The sequence below is a fragment of the Schistocerca gregaria genome, chromosome 8 (genome assembly GCF_023897955.1).
Source record: "Schistocerca gregaria isolate iqSchGreg1 chromosome 8, iqSchGreg1.2, whole genome shotgun sequence".
NCBI lineage: Eukaryota > Metazoa > Arthropoda > Insecta > Orthoptera > Acrididae > Schistocerca > Schistocerca gregaria.
The window spans coordinates 58,640,298-58,661,963 of NC_064927.1; positions in this window are offsets into that span (position 1 = coordinate 58,640,298).

Sequence of the window (21,666 nt, forward strand, 5' to 3'; positions counted from 1 at the left end):
TGCTCATTAGGATGTCATCAGAGGAGTTGTGTGTGTGTGTGTGTGTGTGTGTGTGTGTGCGCGCGCGCCTCGCGAAATCCGGCAGAAAAGTCGGAGAACCGACTTCATGGAATGTCCAACGAGTATTCTGCAATCACCAAATTCTCGTAGGAGGCTGTTTCATTGCGCCGTACATTGTCCCTGACTGACTGTATACATATGTCGTATTCTTGCGAGAGGTTCTGCCGGATGTGCTGAAAGATGTTCCCTTGCCTGTTCTTCGCCGCATTCGATCTCATCACGGAAGAGTCCCTGCACATTTCAGCGGGAGGGCGGGGCACCTCTGCAGGCAACCTTTCCCGTCCGCTGGATTGTGTCCCACTGGACCTGTCCGCAATTGATTTATGCCCTTGGGGGGTATGTGAAGGGCCTCGTGAGTCAAACACCTGTTAGATCGCCGGAGGTCGTAGTGGGTAGGTTTGTTACGGCAGCAGGATGTCTTCGAGATCCACCAGCTATCTTCGAGAGCCTGCGCCGTTCAATGCAGCGTCGATGAAAGGCGTGTCTCGATACATCTGGAAAAAAAAAACTTTGAGCATCTCCTGTTATTGGTGTCCAGTTGTAAAATGTGACTAAATAACTGCAACACCATTTAGCATCCCGGATGGCTATTACACAGTCTTAATCGTCTGTGCGAAGGGCTGGATATTCAGTTGTAAAGACAAACTTAAGTTTCTTGTGTATAAATATGTACATATGTATATGTGATTTAATTTTATGATATGTCTGTATTAGCCATACGCAATATAAAAAGTAAATAAATTAAATTGAACTATGCGAAATAATGTCATCGAACCTATAATTGCCGCAAATCTAGCAGCTGGAGTGGTCTCTCTCATACGCCGTTTGCCAATGATCCCAATCTATTTAACCACCCAGCTTAAGTGAATCAAGATTTAGTCTGCAACAACCATAAAAAAGGCTCGAGAAAGGTTATTCAATTACCTTGGAATTGATTTATGATCAAAATGTTTTTATCATGGTCAGTTGTGTGTGCCCTTTTACTAATTCTTTAAGACACAGTAACCCAAAAAGAAAAACTATACTCCGTACAAGGAGGACATAGGTTACAGATGTTTTAGACGACAGTTGTTTTCACAGTTGTATGAAGATGAACTTAATTATTTTGAGTTGGTCAACGATATGCTTCCTCCAGCCCGAGTTTGTCGCATGACGCAAAGGAAATACAGATCATTAATATGCAAATCACTTCACTATGTCTAACAACATGTGCTATATTTTCAGATACACATTTAACAAAGAAATGAAATTTCAATAAAAAACATAACCAATAACAAATAGTTTCTCAAGTAATGTTATACGAAACATATTTATAAATATTTCCTTAAATGATATTACTCACATTAACAGTACAGGGTCTCCCATATTGGGCCACAGCATAAATATCCTTAGGTACAAGAACAGTATTGTTAATCAATACTGCATGCGGATTCCGTCCTGATTTATAACCACTTTCAAACGTTCTTGTATATTACCAATAACTTTTGTAATGTGCTCGGAGCTAAATAGTTCCTATTCTTCTCTGACCTACTTCTTCGTATCTTCTTTCGAGATGTTTGTATTTTTTACAATACTCGTCGGAATAACTTTGGGATAGTTGTGAAGAAACGCTTTCTTTACCAGGTATGATGTGTGGTTCAGGCCATATTTTCTGTATTCTTGGTCAAAATTTGTTTCAGGACTTTGAGATATCGCTCCTTGTTTAACTTGATATCGATGGACAGTTGTAGCCACCTACAGAAAATTCTCGTCGCCTTGTTTTACGGTACGCTGCAAATGTTTCCACTTCAGGTCGTTATTTGGTTTTCACCCCACTATATTTCTTCCATCTGTTGTAAAGGCATTTATTTTTCCATCTTCAGAAACTGTAACGTCATTCCAGTACTGGTACACTTACTCGTGGTCCCTCGTGAAGTGGAGCCTTTTCACTCGTTTCACGTTGGTCACTTACATCTCTCTCCTTACTATAGACCTTTTCAGATAACCCAGCAAGCAGTCGATTCACATACTTGCTTACTACAGTTTCGCAGCAGCCAGGTTATAATTTGATGTAAAATCTGAAACTTTCCCGGCGAATCAACTGTTCAAAGGGATCTCGGGCTTGCAGTCGGTCGTCGTAAACTTCATTGCACGATATTTCGGCTGGCAGTCGTCCAGCCGAAATATCGTGCATTGAAGTTTACGACGACCGACTGTAAGCCCGAGATCTCTTTGAACAGATTATAATTGTAGTGCACTTACTCGTTAATTATCCTTAACCTTCACTACACATACTGTGCAGTCCTCCTCCAATTATCTTACAGTATCCTGAACCTTACTCGTCAGCAGATTGGCAATATTTTTGCGTCTGTGGCTGTCGCGCTACGACGAATGACAAGACACGGCATTTGGAACGTCACGTTCGCCTCCTCGCCTACCACTGCGATTTTCTTTACACGACGCAGCAGCACTGGCGGAAGAATATCAGGTTAGAGGGATGGCAGGGATCAAATTGTGGTACTGTAGCTCAATACACATGTACACAAGAGAACTCTAGCCACGCTCTTCTGTGACCGTGTGTTAAACATTTATTCTTCTACAATCTGTTCACATTAAGGGTTTTCAGAAATATATTTTCTAACACTTTGCAGTGACCTAATAACGCTTTCTTGTTTAACAGCTACCTCATTACGTAGCGGGAGTATTTTAATGTACGTTTCATACAGGATCACTCAGCTGGCATCGAAAATGACTAAAACCTATGTTTGTTCAAACATTATTGACAACCTCCGTGTTGTTAAATGGTCCAAACGAGGAGCCTAAATGGGGTATTAAGCCATGGCGATCTTGTGAGAGAACGGAAACGCCCGAGCCGCCGTGTGACAAGAATCAGGCATGACTAAGTTAATTACTTATTTACTATCAAGTAAAGCTACTACAAACAGTAAAGTGAACGCATTATTGTGGCCAAGATAGATACGAAGCCCACGCCTACTACAGTAGTACAAATTTATATGCCAACTAGCTCCCCAGATGACGAAGAAATTGATAAAATGTATGATGAGTTAAAAGAAATTATTAAGATAGGGAAGGGAGACGAAAATTTAATGGTCATCGGTGACTGGAATTCGATAGTAGGAAGAGGGAGAGAAGGAAACGTAGCAGGTGAATATGGATTGGGGGTAAGAAGTAAAAGAGGAAGCCGCCTGGTAAATTTTGCACAGAGCGTAACTTAATCGTAGCCAACACTTGGTTCAAGAGCCATGAAAGAAGGTTGTATACATGGAAGAAGCCTGGAGATACTAGAAGGTATCAGATAGATTATATAATGCTAAGACAGATATTTAGGAACCAGGTTTGAAATTGTAAGACATTTCCAGGGGCAGATGTGGACTCTGACCACAATCTATTGGTTATGACCTGTAGATTAAAACTGAAGAAACTGCAAGAAGGTGGGAATTTAAGGAGATAGGACCTGGATAAACTCAAAGAATCAGAGGTTGTACAGAGTTTCAGGGAGATCATAATCGAACAATTGTCAGGAATGTGGGAAAGAAATACAGTAGAAGAAGAATGGGTAGCTTTGAGGGATGAAGTACTAAAGACAGCAGAGGATCAAGTAGGTAAAAAGACGAGGGCTAGTAGAAATCCTTGGGTAACATAAGAAATATTGAATTTAATTAATGAAAGGAGAAAATATAAAAATGCAATAAATGAAGCAGGCAAAAAGAATACAAACGTCTCAAAAATGAGATCTAAAGGAAGTGCAAAATGGCTAAGCAGGGATGGCTAGAGGACAAATGTAAGGATGTATAGGCTTATTTCATGAAGGGTAAGATAGATACTGCCTACAGGAAAATTAAAGAGACCTTTGGAGAAAAGAGAACCACTTGCATGAATATCAAGAGCTCGGGAGGAAACCCAGTTCTAAGCAAAAAAGGGAAAGCAGAAAGGCGGAAGGAGTATATAGAGAGTCTATACACGGGCGATGTTCTTGAGGACAATATTATGGAGATGGAAGAGAGTGTAGATGAAGATGAAATGGGAGATAAGATACTGCGTGAAGAGTTTGACAGAGCACTGAAAGACCCAAGTCGAAGCAAGGCCCCGGGAGTAGACAACATTCCATTAGAACTACTGACAACCTTGTGAGAGCCAGGCCTAACAAAACTCTACAATCTGGTGTGCAAGATGTATGAGACAGGCGAATTATCCTCAGATTTCAAGAAGAATATAGTAATTGCAATCCCCAAGAAAGCAGGTGTTGACAGATGTGAAAATTACCGAACTGAGTTTAGTAAGTCACAGCTGCAAAATACTAACGCGAATTTACAGACGAATGGAAAAACTGGTAGAAGCTGACCTCGGGGAAGATCTGTTTGGATTCCGTAGAAATGTTGAAACACGTGAGGCAATACTGACCCTAAAATTATACTAAATTATACTAAGGACAAACACACACACACACCCATGCCCGAGGGAGGACTCGAACCTCCGCCGGGATCAGCCGCACAGCCCATGACTGCAGCGGCTCTGACCGGTCGGGTAATCCCACGCGGCTAAATGTGAGATACTATTGACGGATATAGCATATATACTTAACGTCAAATATGCGAAGACGTTTGAAGTTGTTTATACATCTGAGTTCGATTTTTAAAGAACAGTGTGGTGTTTGCTTGTTTATTTAGAAAATAGTCTCCGTGAGTCACTTCTTTATTTTGCAGCCGTCCTACTATTGGTTTCTTCTCCCCCTCGGCGTCTTTGAACGATATGTAGTGCAGTCCACGTTATTCTGGACAAAGGTCTGGCAGAATGTCAATTGTCCTGTGGCGGAGTATATGACAAGAGTTGCACCCGGAATGGAAATGGGTCTGATTAATTTTGAATTGAAATGTGTTTCGACTAAAATTCCCCTCGTCGCTGACACTGTGAGTGTTACTGTTTTTTTGGTCCTTCTGTGATGAAATCAGGCACAGGGATAGCAGCTGGACAGCGATAAGTTCGGTGAGACGCGACAGTGCGACAATTCAGTGCAGCGTGACGACATATGCCGCAGATCGTAGCAGGAATAATCAGACTTCGCATTTAAATCCAATGAGACGGCACGTTCTGCAATAAATGTGATTAAGCACGTGGTAGTGCGTGTGTAGCGTGCGATGATCACATCACTGAACTTATACCTCATAAGGTACAGAAATAGCTGGGACATAGAATGCAGTTGTGCAGATAATGAGTGACACGTGACAGGTATATGTAATGTATATTAATTCATTGTATTTCAAAAGTTAGCTTAAGAGTGCCAATATGGACGTCTCACTTTTAACAAAACAGACGAGAGGAAGAAGAGTCCGAAGCAACAGAAGGAAGCTCATTTGTTTCATAGAAAAGATGTAAGAAAATATGTCACCGACATTACTACGTCGATATCAGAGACGTTACTTCATCATACTCACTTCTGTCAAACAAACATCGTGCGAACAGACCTCAAAGGACCAACGGTACCGCCGGCCGCCGTGTCATCCTTAGTCACGAGGCGTCACCTGATGGGGAAACTGAGGCACGTGCGGTCAAAATACTGCTCTCCCAGCCGTTGTGAGTTTTCGGGACGGTTGTCGCTGCTTCTCGAATAAACAGTTCCTCAGTTACCCTCATAAGGGCTGAGTGCAACTCTCTCGATTCAATTCAATCGATGAAAATCAATATGCTGCAATAGTAATGGAAAGCAAGCGATATCTATACGGTGTCCCAGCAGTAAAATTTCGCTTCCGAAACTGAAACAGCTTTTTTACCTTGCGATAGTTGTTCAGTGGTTCCTGTAAGTTTGGAAAAGTCTTGTTCCATACCATCCATAAATGCAGCTCGTGAGGTTGAACCGATGAACTGAACTGGGATTCTCGCTATGGCCGATGACGTAGAGTCTGAGGTGCTGAAGAGGGCCTCATTCCACATTCGGTCACGATGTCTACACAGCAGTCGACGAGTATCTACAAACTTTTCACCTATGTATAACCAGGCTCTGACCACGAACCTTTGAGGCAGTGCTTCTGTACACATACGTATTTTTTCTAGCTGCGGATGGCTTAGGAAACCCCTTGGCTGTAGTGCGATTTGCGTGTTCAGTAAATATTCCACTTCAGATATTACCTCACGCTCTGGAAATGCATGTCTTGTTATGGTTTCTTCATACGAAAAAAGCAAGCAACACTTGACAGCGAGGATGGTGGGGCAGAGGTGAAACTGCATTCTCTATTCCTTTGTTCCTCGGTTTCAGCCATGCGTCCACCATTCGTCCATTGTGACCAGGGTGTTCAAGAAGTTACCCCGATTGGCCTGACGTAACTATCGCCTTAGGTCGGTGGGCTTTCTAAATGGGCGCAGTGAGTGGTCATGGAACACAGGGGAAGCGGCATTTATCGGATTCAAAGTATCGTACAAGATCCATGACCATTATTCTTCGTAGTTGCACTACAAAATCAATTATGGTACACCGGTCTCAGAGCACGAGTGCCTCCAATTCCGGTTTTTCAAAGAGAGATGGTCAAATGGCTCTGAGCATTATGGGACTTAATGGTTCAAATGGCTCTGAGCACTATGGGACTTAACATCTGTGGTCATCAGTCCCCTAGAACTTAGAACTACTTAAACCTAACTAGCCTAAGGACATCACACACATCCATGCACTAGGCAGGATTCGAACCTGCGAGCGTAGCAGTCGCGCGGGTCCGGACTGAACGCCTAGAACCGCTAGACCACCGCGGCCGCCATGGGACTTAATATCTGAGGTCCTAAGTCCCCTAGACTTAGAAATACCTAACTAACCTAAAGATATCACACATATCCATGCCCGAGGCAGGATTCGAACCTGCGACGGTAGCAGCAGCACGGTTCCGAACTGAAGAGCCTAGAACCGCTCGGTTACAGCGGCCGGCTCAAAGAGAGACGGTCTGTCATTTCATTCGTCGTCATTCAGACGTGTTTGACCACATTCCAGCGTCTGTGCTAAGTGACCGCTGTGGTGGTGCATTGCCCATGTCCACTCCCACCAACGCATCCTGGACGGTTGCAGCATTGCCACTCTTCAAATGCGAAAAACCAATTCAAATACAATTTGCTTAGGCTCTTCCATTGGCGCGCTACGGTACTGTGGCCCACGAATTTCACTGTGCACCATCATTGCATACCTGTACCTACGAAAACATAACGCTCAAAATCTGCAGCCTTTTTTTGTTTCACGAAGTGGTAGTTGAAATTTCACGACTGCCCGTCTTAACAGTGTGGAAAAGGTACCATCATTCGCATTTTTCAAGCTTTAATAATAGATGGGATGAATGGAGGAGGAGGAAGGAAGCTTAGGATTTTATCTGCAGCCGCCGACGAATCAGTAGCGATGAGCTGCGAAAGAATGGGCAACGAAACTGACCGTGTGTTTTCAAACAAATCATTTTCCCGTTACCTCATGCGAGTTAAGGAAGTCGTAGGAAACCCAAATATGAACGACTTCACAGTTAAATTTTGTTTCGTTTCTCTGGAAACTATACTAACCTTCATAAGTAAAAGTTACTAAAGACATTTGCAGATATTTCTGCGAGGGGCATTCATTAAGTAATGCAACACATTTTTTTCTGAAATGAGGTTGGTTTTATTATGTATTCCAATACATCATATTATTCTCAATTGTTTCGGCTATAAAATCCTATATTTCCACGTAATCTCGTTCGGCTTTAAACCACTTTACTGGAAGGGCCCGTATTTCCGAATGGTACCACTCTATAGGTCGACGTCATTACCCAGGTATTTCTTCCCATTTAGTGCATCCTTCATTGGACCAAACAAATGGAAGACGGAAATTGCAAGATCCCATCAGTATTAGAACAACACCACTATGACTCCAAAGTACCGTTATCCAAGATGGCGGCGATGACGTCGTCCAAGATGCCGGCTGTGACGTCAAACAAGATGGCGGATTTTGGTGAAGTTTGAATTTTGGCGGGAAAGTGCCATGTCCCCTCCCCCAGTAAAATGGCGGGCAGTTCAAATTCCAACATGATAATGCGTCACACCCTGTTATCTTTACTAAGCAAAGAAAGTGGCGGGAAAAAAGTACTTGTCTACTAATTTCAAGCAGATTAGTTCTCCACTGGGTCTGGCCCAACTGGCTTAGTTCACATCCGTACCAGCAGAGGGCACCACCATAACGTGAGATCATGACGCAACTACCATCATTCAAGATGGCTGCAACCGGTGTATCCACCAAGAGCTCCAGAGCAAAAATGGCTTAGTCCATATCGGTGCCACCAGAGTGCGCCACCCTGACGTCAGATCATGATGCAAGTGCTGGTATTCAAGATGACGGCACCCACCGTGTTCACCGCGAGCTCCTAAGCCCAACTGACATAGTTCATATCGTGGCCAACAGAGGGCGCGAGAGTGAAGTCTGGTGATGACACGAGATCGTCTGCTCCCTCGCGCGCGCTCACGCCTTATAACTGGACATGCGCCGTGTCAGTGGCCTGCGAGCGACCTCTTATATCACAGCCTTAAGCCCGCACCTTTATACTCGCCCCGGACATAGTCTACTGTAAATATGCTAATTAAAGTGACACCCACACCGCAACCGTACTTAATTCCATTTCAGTTTTAATCATATTCAATAAGTCAATTGACAAGATCAATATTCAATGATCAAATGAGAAGCTCCACATTTTCCCACTATCAGCGCAGTGTTCATTCATGACGTAGCAACAACAACCCCTAGAATGTTGCACTCCTATTGGCTACTGCATTAGTCACTTGATTCGACTTCATAGAACCTAGGACTTGGAATCAATTTTCACCAGTGCTACACCCACCTGGACTTGGATTCAAATAGTCGAATTCTCAACCACGATCTTCAGCCCAGCACCATGTCCCCTTACCGACCCATGTTGGCGGGCTAACGTGCTCTAACCTTTACTAACGTGCACAGCACATTACGTCATCCAAGATGGTGGGGCGAAATGGCGGGAAAACACAAGTCTTTATTTTGCAGGCGGTGTCTCCACCATGACATTTACTGTCCAACTGACCTAGTACACATTACTGCCATCAGATCATACTGTCAACCTCCTATGACCTAATCCCAGATGGTGGTGTGTAGATGCGAGAATTATGCTAAAATTACTCAGGCTGCGTTAGGCTGCTGGGGAGAGTAAGGAAGGAGTCCAGTCTATTTACTTTTGAACATTTTATTTAGACATCGAATATATTTATCACACTGAGGCAACACACTCTCCATCTTATGCATGCGCTCACAATACACAGTCTGCAGACGAGTTAACAACTAATTTACGCAAATAATTTAATTAGAGACATTCAGACTCCTCCTAAATAATTCAGTACAGTTATGTCTAGACAGTGCCCGTGAACTGTCCAAATAGCGCATATCACAGCCTACATACCTGCTCGCATAATAATTCAATCAACGCGTGGAAGCACCCTCCGCCAACCCCTCTCCAGTAGAGCGCACAGACAGCCCCAACGACTTGGCGCATTGGGCGTTCCTCGCTACCCTCACTGTAACTGCAGTCTGGCGAAGACGCTGCAGAAATCCATTCCAGAATAGTAGAACATGCGATTCTAACAGTCCATTAGTGATGTTTGACTGACGCTTCGCTGGACGAAGCTAAATACCATCATAAGCGTCCAACAGAACCTCTTTATGAAAATATTGCACAATAATGTCCAATGTAATCTTCCTCGCGGACCTTGCCCCATCACATTATACCAGTCCTGCTCTCAACATACGCAAATGTTCGCACAGCTATGTAGAGGCTCCCATATCCCAGCACAAATCATGTTAATTATTCCAATATTATCATTTGCTCTTATCGAATTTACTCGCCGAATTACCGATGCCGCCGGTATCCAAACATCACTCACCTCTTCTTTTTGGGACTTTCAGGTGTAAAATTATTTTGCACAGATCGGTAAAGTACATTACAATTAAACCCTTAAACTTGTCTATAGATCTAAAAAAAAATGTTCAAATGGCTCTGAGCTCTGTGGGACTCAACATTAGTGGTCATCAGTCCCCGAGGTAGGATTCGAACCTGCGACCGTAGCGGTCACGCGGTTCCAGACTGAAGCTTCTAGAACAGCACGGCCACACCGGCCGGCTATAGATCTACAAATACATACCATACTCATAGTGATATTGGAAGCCAGGAACATATTTACTAGTGTAACTACAATTAAATATTACTATTAATGGTATAGTGTTACACCCATCAACGTACAGTTAATGTCATCTCTTGACTACTCTGCTTCAGTATCTACAGCACATATAATTTTCCACAAAACAATCTCTATCCTTTATCGATGTGCTCAATCTATACCTCCCCCACTATAGGATACACAGTCATCCTGTCTTGTCATGCCATAACATACACCATAGTAACTCCACAATACAATATATACACATTTTACACAAATAGTACAATTGTCTTTTATATTTGTACAGATCCCGAAAAAATTATCCTCTGCCTACACTCACACAGGCTACATGTCACCATGCTCCCCAGTCCTAGGAAAGCACCGGTCGTCTTTTCTTTCTTCCCACAGACGTGACATTCAGCGGTAATAAACTACTTTACACTGATCAACATTTCGCACCGACAACTAAACCTCGCAAACTTGTCTACAGATTATCAAATACATACCAGACTCGCAAGAATATTGGAGGGTGAAACCGATCACCATCCTAGCAATATATCACCGAGTTCCGTGTCGAACTAGTAAAGATACAAAATCACCCCTTTTACATCAGCGGGCAGAAGTCGCTCTCAGAACTGTTCTACAAATTCGTGATCGTTTCCCCTCGGTAGAAATGCACTACTCTTTCTGGTCAGGACCTGCCTGCTTGCTTGCTTTTCTCTACACATCTCTGTACTCTTGGATTACAAGAACACACCTATTTTCGCAATAATATTATATCATTTTCACGGTACTTCTCGATATCGAGCACACGGCAGTAGACGCCCGATCGCTCACGCAACATAATTCCGAAGATATAGACCGCAAATTATTTATCTACAAACCCCAAACTTCAGCTAGGTCGAACGTGCTCTGTACCACTGAGTAACTAGAAACAAACATATAAAAATGATATTTCCACCCACAAATACCGATCTCGCTAACAAATTCCAAATCATCCCTATAATTTACAAGCCAACTAAGGTCTTTCCCATGTCTAGAGAACAGGAAACGTGTCTTCCACATGCCAGATGCACACACCACAATCGATCTTCTCTCAACTAAATATGCAGTCTTCTCAAATTTCCACTTGATTACGAAAGCTGCCCACCTTACGATCACGGTCTCAATTGAACGTCATTCGACAATGAGCGACGTATCGGAAATACACCCTACCGAAGGCGTTGACTCTGAAACTGGAAATATCTGTGCCCGTCTTACGACTGGACATACTCTTCCCTTTGGTATCACAGTACTCCAAATCCATCCCTTTCCTACAACAGGGCATAATCACCTCCTTTCCAAAAACCCATACTTTGTAATCCTGATGCTCAAATACGCACATATCACGCACCCACCGCTACTATTAATTATAATATTTCGTCATTAAATCATTGCCTACGATACGAAATAATACTGATCGAAGATCAATCATCTGTGTGCATGTCGCTTATGTTCTTCTTGTGAGTCCTACCACCATGTCATAGAAAGAGAGACGTAATCGAGCAGATGTTAAAGAAGAACCAGATCCCAACAACTACTGCGTGTTATTCCCACAAGAGCTCCTGGTTCTACAGTTGCTCACAAGTATCCATGTTAAAAGCTATAACCGCTTTACAAATTGTGGTACGACATTACCTCGGAATTAGGTGGTTTTCTTTTTTCTGGACAAATACCGTGACGGTAATCGTAGGAATGTGTAAGCCCACAATGGAACCTAGTGATAAAAATACCGCATTTGAAAGTCAATCTGCCAAGGAAAGTTGTATGTAAGCGGTATCTGCGACTCGCTCACACAGCCCCAAGCTAAATATTTATATAGTATTTCTAGCGCATTCTGTCTTGCGACCATATCAGACGTTCAGCGATATATCGACTTAGTCGATGACTGATTGACAAGGAACACAAACAGTAGTAGTGGCAGCAGATGATGTGCTGACTGAGGTCGTAAGAAAACGTACACTAGTTTCCCCGATCTCTAGTGCCACGTTATCAGGTAGAAATTATGTTAATCATTTGAAGTCAGGTCTTTCCATTCAAGCACATACCCGTGTTCGATCCTATTGAGAATTCCTTTAATTATTCCAACCACTACTGAATCATATTTCTGGCACTGTCATATCACGAAACGTGTCACCATTCCCGAACCTAGCCGCTACACTAAAATTGCAGCGTCGTTTTAGTCGCCCCCTAGGCAACTTGCAACTGCTCCCATTTCTACAGCTTTCAACATGTGATCGTTCCAATTTAAGTCTTAACAGCAAAAGTTGGAGAAAGACATATCCACCACCTTCTGCGACCCTTGTAGAAACAGAACGATCTTAGTTAGTGCAATAGGAGTGCGTTTTGACCATTCGGCGGAAATTGTACACGACATGGTGCTTGTACTTTGTACACCGTCCGTCCAGAATGTTTCGAGATTGATTTTATTCCTAGCTATAAGCACAGTTAGCGTGATAACTACGTGGGCACGCTGAGCTAACAAGCGTAAACAATGTATGCGCAGTTGACCTTCTAGGTCTCAATAGGCAGCATTAACTGTAGCATTTTCGTAGCAATACCAAAACATTTTATGTAACGTATGCTGCACTAAGTGATCAAAGGTATCCGTACACGTGGCTGAAAATGAATTACAAGTTCATGGCGCCCTCCATGGGTAATGCTGGAGTTCAATTTGGTGTTGGCCCACCCTTAGCCTTGATGACAGCTTCCACTCTCGCAGGCATACCTTCAATCAGATTCTGAAAGGTTTTTTGGGGAATGGCAGCCCATTCTGAAATAATGCTAAAGATAAAATGAGTAGGTCCAGGTGATCTGAATCGAGCTGACAAGCAAAGATTTCTACGGCATAACTCGACTAAATAACCGTATCAGTATATAGACCACGTCCCGAGTCTTGAAATAATAGTTAATTTGGTCAAAAATGTTCGAATGTGTGTGAATTCTTCAGGGACCAAACTGTTGAGGTCATCGGTCCCTAAGCCTACACTCTACTTAACCTAACTTAAACAAATTTACGCTAACTACAACACACACACACCCATACCCGAGGGAGGACTCGAACCTCCGACGGGGGGAGCCGCCCGGACCGAAACAAGACGTCTGAGGCCGCGCGTCTACCCCGCGCAGCGTTTATTTGGTCAACAAGGGAAGTGTGCGAGATACAAAATTCAGAGGCAGGCCACAGCTCACTACACGAAGAAGGTTCAAGTGAACGTAAATTGTAGTAGTTTTATTTGATAAGTTCGAAAATGTATAACTACCTCCTATCTCTTACTTTTCCTTATTTTTTCTTTTTTGTGATGATTGAGCTTAATTTGGAAGTAACAGGGATGTAGTTGTATAAGGAGACGCTTTTTTAGCTCGATACCAGTAGATAGGCTGTAATGGAGAGAAAAAAAGTCATCATTAACTATGAACTAAGTTCAAACAATCACATCAGGTATCAATAATATACACAATCAGACTAAAAGGTAATTTTATTCCTCTGTGCAGACAACAGTGGTACCAGTATGACACAGATAACCAAAGAAGGGGGCATGGTGCAAGTCTTATACAGGGTGTTACAAAAAGGTACTGCCAAACTTTCAGGAAACATTCTTCACACACAGAGAAAGAAAATATGTTATGTAGACATGTGTACGGAAACGCTTACTTTCGATGTTAGAGCTCATTTTATTACTTCTCTTCAAATCACATTAATCATGGAATGGAAACACACAGCAACAGAACGTACCAGCGTGACTTCAAACACTTTGTTACAGGAAATGTTCAAAATATGCTCCGTTAGCGAGGAGACATGCATCCACCCTCCGTCGCATGGAATCCCTGATGCGCTGATGCAGCCTTGGAGAATGGCGTATTGTTTCACAGCCGTCCACAATACTAGCACGAAGAGTCTCTACATTTGGTACCGGGGTTGCGTAGACGAGAGCTTTCAAATGTCCCCATAAATGAAAGAGGGTTGAGGTCACCAGAGCGTGGAGGCCATAGAATTGGTCCGCCTCTACGAATCCATCGGTCATCGAATCTGTTGTTGAGGAGCGTACGAACACTTCGACTAAAATTTGCAGGAGCTCCATCGTGCATGAACCACATGTTGTGTCGTACTTGTAAAGGCACGTGTTCTAGCAGCACAGGTAGAGTATCCCGTATGAAATCATGATAACGTGCTCCATTGAGCGTAGGTGGAGGAAACTAAAATGAGCTCTAACATGGAAATTAAGCGTTTCCGGACACATGTCCACATAACATCTTTTCTTTATTTGTGTGTGAGGAATGTTTCCTGAAAGTTTGGCCTTACCTTTTTTATAACACCCTGTATACGGTGGTAGTATGTAATAGCATAGCAATACAAACCATACAGGAAGTTACATAAAGTTGCAGATAAATTAAGGAATAAAAGATTAAAACGTATTCGCTATTCCATATAAAACTCTTAGCTGCTGATAATGTTAACAAAACTGATAGTACTTTATGTGCCTAGTAAAAAGTAAGAAAAACGTAAAATAATTAATACACGTTTGAACCTTTGAAACCATAATACTGATCCGGGTTCGATTTTAGTTGTCTCACAAAGGTATCACATACCATAATATAAAACCCAAACAGGGACAAAATTTTAATACGTGGTGTAATTTGACATTTGTCACGGATACTTTTCGCAGTATTGAATTGGCAATTGTCGTTTAGACAACATTACGATGTCTTTAGCACTTTATGTGCCGATAAAATGGGTCTCTCATTTTGTGGTTTAACGATTTCATATCGCAATGGTTTATTATTAATGATTTCCAACACAGGAATCCCGGTAACAAGCAATGTTGTCAATCTGATATGGATATACTTTCTCTCTTTCTTTTTCCACTTTGTTTGTTCCATGCCGGTGTGTTTGGCATTCTTCAATAAGGTGCTTTTATACCGTACTGGTTTGTACAAAACGTTCATTCTTATTGCTTTTAGGACTCATCTACTTCGATTAGTTTCCCATGTATCGTTGCAGACTAACGTTTGACAGACTGAAAGTTTTAAATTTATGATCATTGTGTTCATTGTTAGTTAAAATGGAGTTCTTCCTTACATTTTTGTTTGTCTGTACATTAAAACGCATCAGCATAGTTTCCTGGTTATGATTCAGCACCAAGTACAACGCTATCGTGTGTACTGTAGATATGAGACATCACTATATTAGGAATACATGATTTTAATTTGTAGCCTTCGTACTTTTCGCTAACAATTTCGTACAATGACGGGGTAACGACACACGATATTGTTTTTATTGATCTTCGACATGTACCGGAATTTTTCTTTACATGTATTCTTTAGTTGATTTGTAACGTCACTTTCCTACACTCCTGGAAATTGAAATAAGAACACCGTGAATTCATTGTTCCAGGAAGGGGAAACTTTATTGACACATTCCTGGGATCAGATACATCACATGATCACACTGACAGAACCACAGGCACATAGACACAGGCAACAGAGCATGCACAATGTCGGCACTAGTACAGTGTATATCCACCTTTCGCAGCAATGCAGGATGCTATTCTCCCATGGAGACGATCGTAGAGATGCTGGATGTAGTCCTGTGGAACGGCTTGCCATGCCATTTCCACCTGGCGGCTCAGTTGGACCAGCGTTCGTGCTGGACGTGCAGACCGCGTGAGACGACGCTTCATCCAGTCCCAAACATGCTATATGGGGGAAAGATCCGGAGACCTTGCTGGCCAGGGTAGTTGACTTACACCTTCTAGAGCACGTTGGGTGGCACGGGATACATGCGGACGTGCATTGTCCTGTTGGAACAGCAAGTTCCCTTGCCGGTCTAGGAATGGTAGAACGATGGGTTCGATTACGGTTTGGATGTACCGTGCACTATTCAGTGTCCCCTCGACGATCACCAGAGGTGTACGGCCAGTGTAGGAGATCGCTCCCCACACCATGATGCCGGGTGTTGGCCCTGTGTGCCTCGGTCGTATGCAGTCCTGATTGTGGCGCTCACCTGCACGGCGCCAAACACGCATACGACCATCATTGGCACCAAGGCAGAAGCGACTCTCATCGCTGAAGACGACACGTCTCCATTCGTCCCTCCATTCACGCCTGTCGCGACACCACTGGAGGCGGACTGCAGGATGTTGGGGCGTGAGCGGAAGACGGCCTAACGGTGTGCGGGACCGTAGCCCAGCTTCATGGAGACGGTTGCGAATGGTCCTCGCCGATACCCCAGGAGCAACAGTGTCCCTAATTTGCTGGGAAGTGGCGGTGCGGTCCCCTACGGCACTGCGTAGGATCCTACGGTCTTGGCGTGCATCCGTGCGTCGCTGCGGTCCGGTCCCAGGTCGACGGGCACGTGAACCTTCCGCCGACCACTGGCGACAACATCGATGTACTGTGGAGACCTCACGCCCCACGTGTTGAGCAATTCGGCGGTACGTCCACCCGGCCTCCCGCATGCCCACTATACGCCCTCGCTCAAAGTCCGTCAACTGCACATACGGTTCACGTCCACGCTGTCGCGGCATGCTACCAGTGTTAGACTGCGATGGGTCTCCGTATGCCACAGCAAACTGGCTGACACTGACGGCGGCGGTGCACAAATGCTGCGCAGCTAGCGCCATTCGACGGCCAACACCGCGGTTCCTGGTGTGTCCGCTGTGCCGTGCGTGTGATTATTGCTTGTACAGCCCTCTCGCAGTGTCCGGAGCAAGTATGGTGGGTCTGACACACCGGTGTCAATGTGTTCTTTTCTCCATTTCCAGGAGTGTAGATTGCACTGCAAGCGTGCAAATTCAGATGATACAGATTTCGTTAGTTTTTTGCAGCTGCGTGGTTTGTTCACATGTCCTGGATGACGTATGTTAGCGTTGCCTCCAACAATTTACTTGCTGATCTTCATTCTTTAACATGTAACCACCACGGTTGCTACACTACATAGGTTTTCCTCTTTACATTGTTCTCGTGTTATACGATAGTCTTAGATTTCACGCGCTTACTAATTTTATTGGTAAACATGCGTTATATTCATGTTGCAATCCTGAACCTCTACTGCCTCGACAGTACCCGACACAGTGTTCTGGTATATTCCTTGCTCTCCACATTCTCGATTAACCATCTAGTCACAAAGGTACTAACTGACATATTACACATTGTATGGTATTCCCTGGCACATGTATTCTGGTGGTTTTTATGTCGTAGATCAATGTTTTCTCTTCCATTGCTTAGCGGGAATTCAGTACGGTTTATTACACTACATTCATGGTTTGGTTCACTAGAAACATTTTATTAAATAAGTTGCATCTCATGAGTTTGTGATCGGTAAATTGCAATGATGTATTTTTATATTCTTCTGTTATTAGTTATTAGTAGTATATGGAACATGATGATACAGATAGTTATGACATTGACCTCCTGTAAGTCGTATCAATTTTACTATTGTATGACAGAATGTAATCATATGTATTATCTTCAGTCTGTATTCATCAGTATACGACTATATTGTTTTTCTCCAGCTGTATCACGGGCATTGCATTTGCATTGTACTGCGATTATCTGTGTATGATATGACATATTGACCTCCAGTTAGTAGGTTTCCTTTTCAAGATTATATGACGTATATACACTGCTCTTGATATCCATGCAAGTGGTTTTGTTTTCTCTAAAGATTTCTTTAATTTTCCTGTAGGCAGTATCTATCTTACCCCTAGTGAGATAAGCCTCTACATCCTTACATTTGTCTTCTAGCCATCCCTGCTTAGTCATTTTGCACTGCCTGTCGATCTCATTTTTGAGACGTTTGTATTCCTTTTTGCCTGCTTCATTTTCTGCGGTTTTGTATTTTCTCCTTTCATCAATTAAACTTAGTATCTCTTCTGTTACCCAAGGATTTATACTATCCCTCCTCTTTTTACCTACTTGATCCTCTGCTACTTTCACTATTTCATCCCTCAATGCAACCCTACTGTATTTCTCTCCCCCATTCCTGTCAATTGTTCCCTTATGCTCGACCTGAAACTCTGTACAACCTCTGGTTCTTTCAGTTTATCCAGGTCCCATCTCCTTAAATTCCCACCTTTTCACAGTTTCTTCAGTTTCAATCTACAGTTCATAACCAATAGATTGTGGTCAGAGATACCGTGTGAAGAGTTTGACAGAGCACTGAAAGACCTAGGTCGAAACAAGGTCCCGGAAGTAGACAACGTTCCATTACAACTACTGACAGCCTTTGGAGAGCCAGTCCTGACAAAACTCTACCATCTAGTGAGCAAGACGTATGAGACAGGCGAAATTCCCTCAGATTTCAAGATGTGAAAAATACCGAGCTATCAGTTTAATAAGTCACAGCTGCAAAATAGTTAAAGCGAATTCTTTGCAGACGAATCGAAAAACTGATAGAAGCCGACCTCGGGGAAGATCAGTTTGGATTCTGTAGAAATGTTGGAACACGTGAGGTAATACTGACCCTACGACTTGTCCTAGAAGAAAGATTAAGGAAAGGCAAACCTACATTTCCAGCATTTGTAGACTTAGAGAAAGCCTTTGACAATGTTGACTGGAATACTCTCTTTACATTCTGAAGGTGGCAGGGATAAAATACAGGGAGCGAAAGGCTATTTACAATTTATACAGAAACCAGATGGCAGTTATAAGAGTCGAGGGACATGAAAGGGAAGCAGTGGTTGGGAAGAGAGTGAGACAGGGTTGTAGCATATCCGCTATGTTATTCAATCTGTATGTTGTGGAAGCAATAAAGGAAACAAAGGAATAATTCGGAGTAGGAATTAAAATCCGTGGAGAAGAAATAAAAACTTTGAGGTTTGCCGATGACATTACAATGTCAGAGACAGCAAAGGAACTGGAAGAGCAGTTAAATGGAATGGACAGTGTCTTGAAAGGAGGATATAAGATGAATATCAACAAAAGCAAAACGAAGATAATATAATGTAGTCCAATTACATTAGGTGATGCTGAGAGAATCAGATTAGCAAATGAGACACATAAAATAGTACACGAGTTTTGCTATTTGGGAAGCAAAATAACGGATGATGGTCGAAGTAGAGAGGATATAAAATGTAGACTGGCAATGGCAAGAAAAGCGTTTCTGAAGAAGAGAAATTTGTTAACATCGAGTATACATTTAAGTGTCAGGAAGTCATTTCTGAAAGTGTTTGTATGGAGTGTTGCCATGTATGGAAGTGTAACATGGGCGATAAACAGTTTAGACAAGATGAGAAAAGAAGTTTTCGAAATGTGGTGCTACAGAAGAATGCCGAAGATAAGATGGGCAGATCACATAACTAATGAGGAGGTATTGAATAGAATTGGGGAGAAGAGTAGTTTGTGGCACAATTCGACTAGAAGAAGGGATCGTTTGGTAAGACATGTTCTGAGGCATCAAGGGATCATCATTTTAGTACTGGCGCTTGCACAGGATAGAGTAGCATGCAGAGCTGCATCAAACCAATCTCAGGACTGAAGACCACAACAACAACATACACTGTTCACTAGTTTACGTTAATACGGTGTGCTACTGTTATTTTCCTTTATTCCTTAATTTATTTGTAACTTTATGTAACTTACTGTACTGATTGGTATTGCCATGATATTACATGTTACCACTATATCTAAGACTTACACCCCGCTCCCTTTTTCGTTATTTATTTCATATTAGTACTATTGTTGTCTGTACACAGGGCCTGAAGATGGCGTAGTAAATAGCCGAAAGTGATAGCCAAATAAATTAAGTTTGGAAACTAGGTGACCGAAAGGTGTTTGGTTTTACATTGTATACGCCTGGTCTTGCCTGTTTTGTGGCATCTGCCGCCGGAGTTACGGCAGCTATCTACGTGACGCGTCGGAGCTTATCGAACGAAACTGTTCTTTATATTTCCTCTACTGCCCACATCAGTCCTACCTGATAACAGTTCCAAACTGAGAACAATACTCCAGAATTGGTCGAATGTTTTATGCGTAGTTATGGACATTTTATGAATGTGACTGTTCCAATGACTGTACAGTAATTGTGTAATCATACAATAACGAGTCTTCTTGCCTATTAGTGCGCAGTACATTTCGTTTGTTTATGCTGATGGTCAGTTGTAATTCCCTGCCATCTTCTGCACGTCTACCTATATGCTGACACAGTTTTCTGGCTTTATGACTTGTCTATAGACAACAACATCGACGGAAATAAGCCTCATCGAGTTTCCGGCGTTATGCCTAGGTCATTTATGTGCATGGGCAGTAACTGTCTCGCAACGCTCCCTTGAGATACATTCAAAGCCATTTTTGCATGTCTCTGTGTTTCGAACGAGGTACGGCGTTCTTTTTACTGGGAATCCGTAAACCGAATGACGAAAGTAATTTGACATTCCACACGCTTCCGTTTTCTTTATTCTCCCATTGAATGTAATCCGGTAAGTTTAAAAATGCGACGTAAAGGCTGTAGTCCACATAAAGTGGTTAGCGGAGGAGGGGGTGGGAGAAGGGGTCTTGAGGTGTCATCGTTCACCCTCCATCCACCCTTTGCCCTTTACGAAATAAATTAAAAGACAAATTAAAGAAATCACTTGGGTAATATGCAGTAGCGTTTGAGGACACATGAGGAACCCGGCTTTGTTATGCCATGCCACGTAGACTGCAGTCTAGCTGCCTTCGACACAAAAATCTGAAATAAAAAGTGTGGCCTGTATTCAATATTTGATGCTATAATCGTAAAAGTCGTACATGTAGTTGCTTTATGTGGGCTAATGGGGCAGAATTTATCATGTACCATCGGATACGGATTAAGTCACAGTTAACCTCACGAAAGCTAGAGTCAAATTTACAGTTTCACCACATCAAATGCAACGCAAAAAATCGGAAAATCATTTCAAAGACTGGTTCCCAGAATTTTCACACTTTATTCGATTATGTGGGAATCAGATTTCTTCCGTAAACATTTGATCCAATTCCACAAAGATTATTTGCTATTTTTTACGTCATGTCACTGGAAACAAATTTTTGAACTCTTGAGCCGAGGAAAAACCCTATGCAGATAGTTTAACAGGAAACTTAAAATATAACATAACGTATATTGTGTCTGACAGGTAGCTGACTACGCCTTTGCGGAAAATTAAAAAGTGAAATAAAAGTATTTTTCTATTAAATACAAGTTTGTTCGATTAAATAAGCTTTCGGGTCGTATTAATTACATTATCAGAAATTGAAGAACACCTTCAAAAATTAGTGGACAGTCTTAATGCCACACCGTGACGGCTGTTGCCTTTACTGTAACGCAATATTCAGAACTGCTGCAGCGGATATGTACTTTCTCGGTAAATAAGAACAATGTGAAAAAAGTAAATAAGTCTTTTTTTGTATTTTGCTGTATAATTATATAATTATGTAATTATG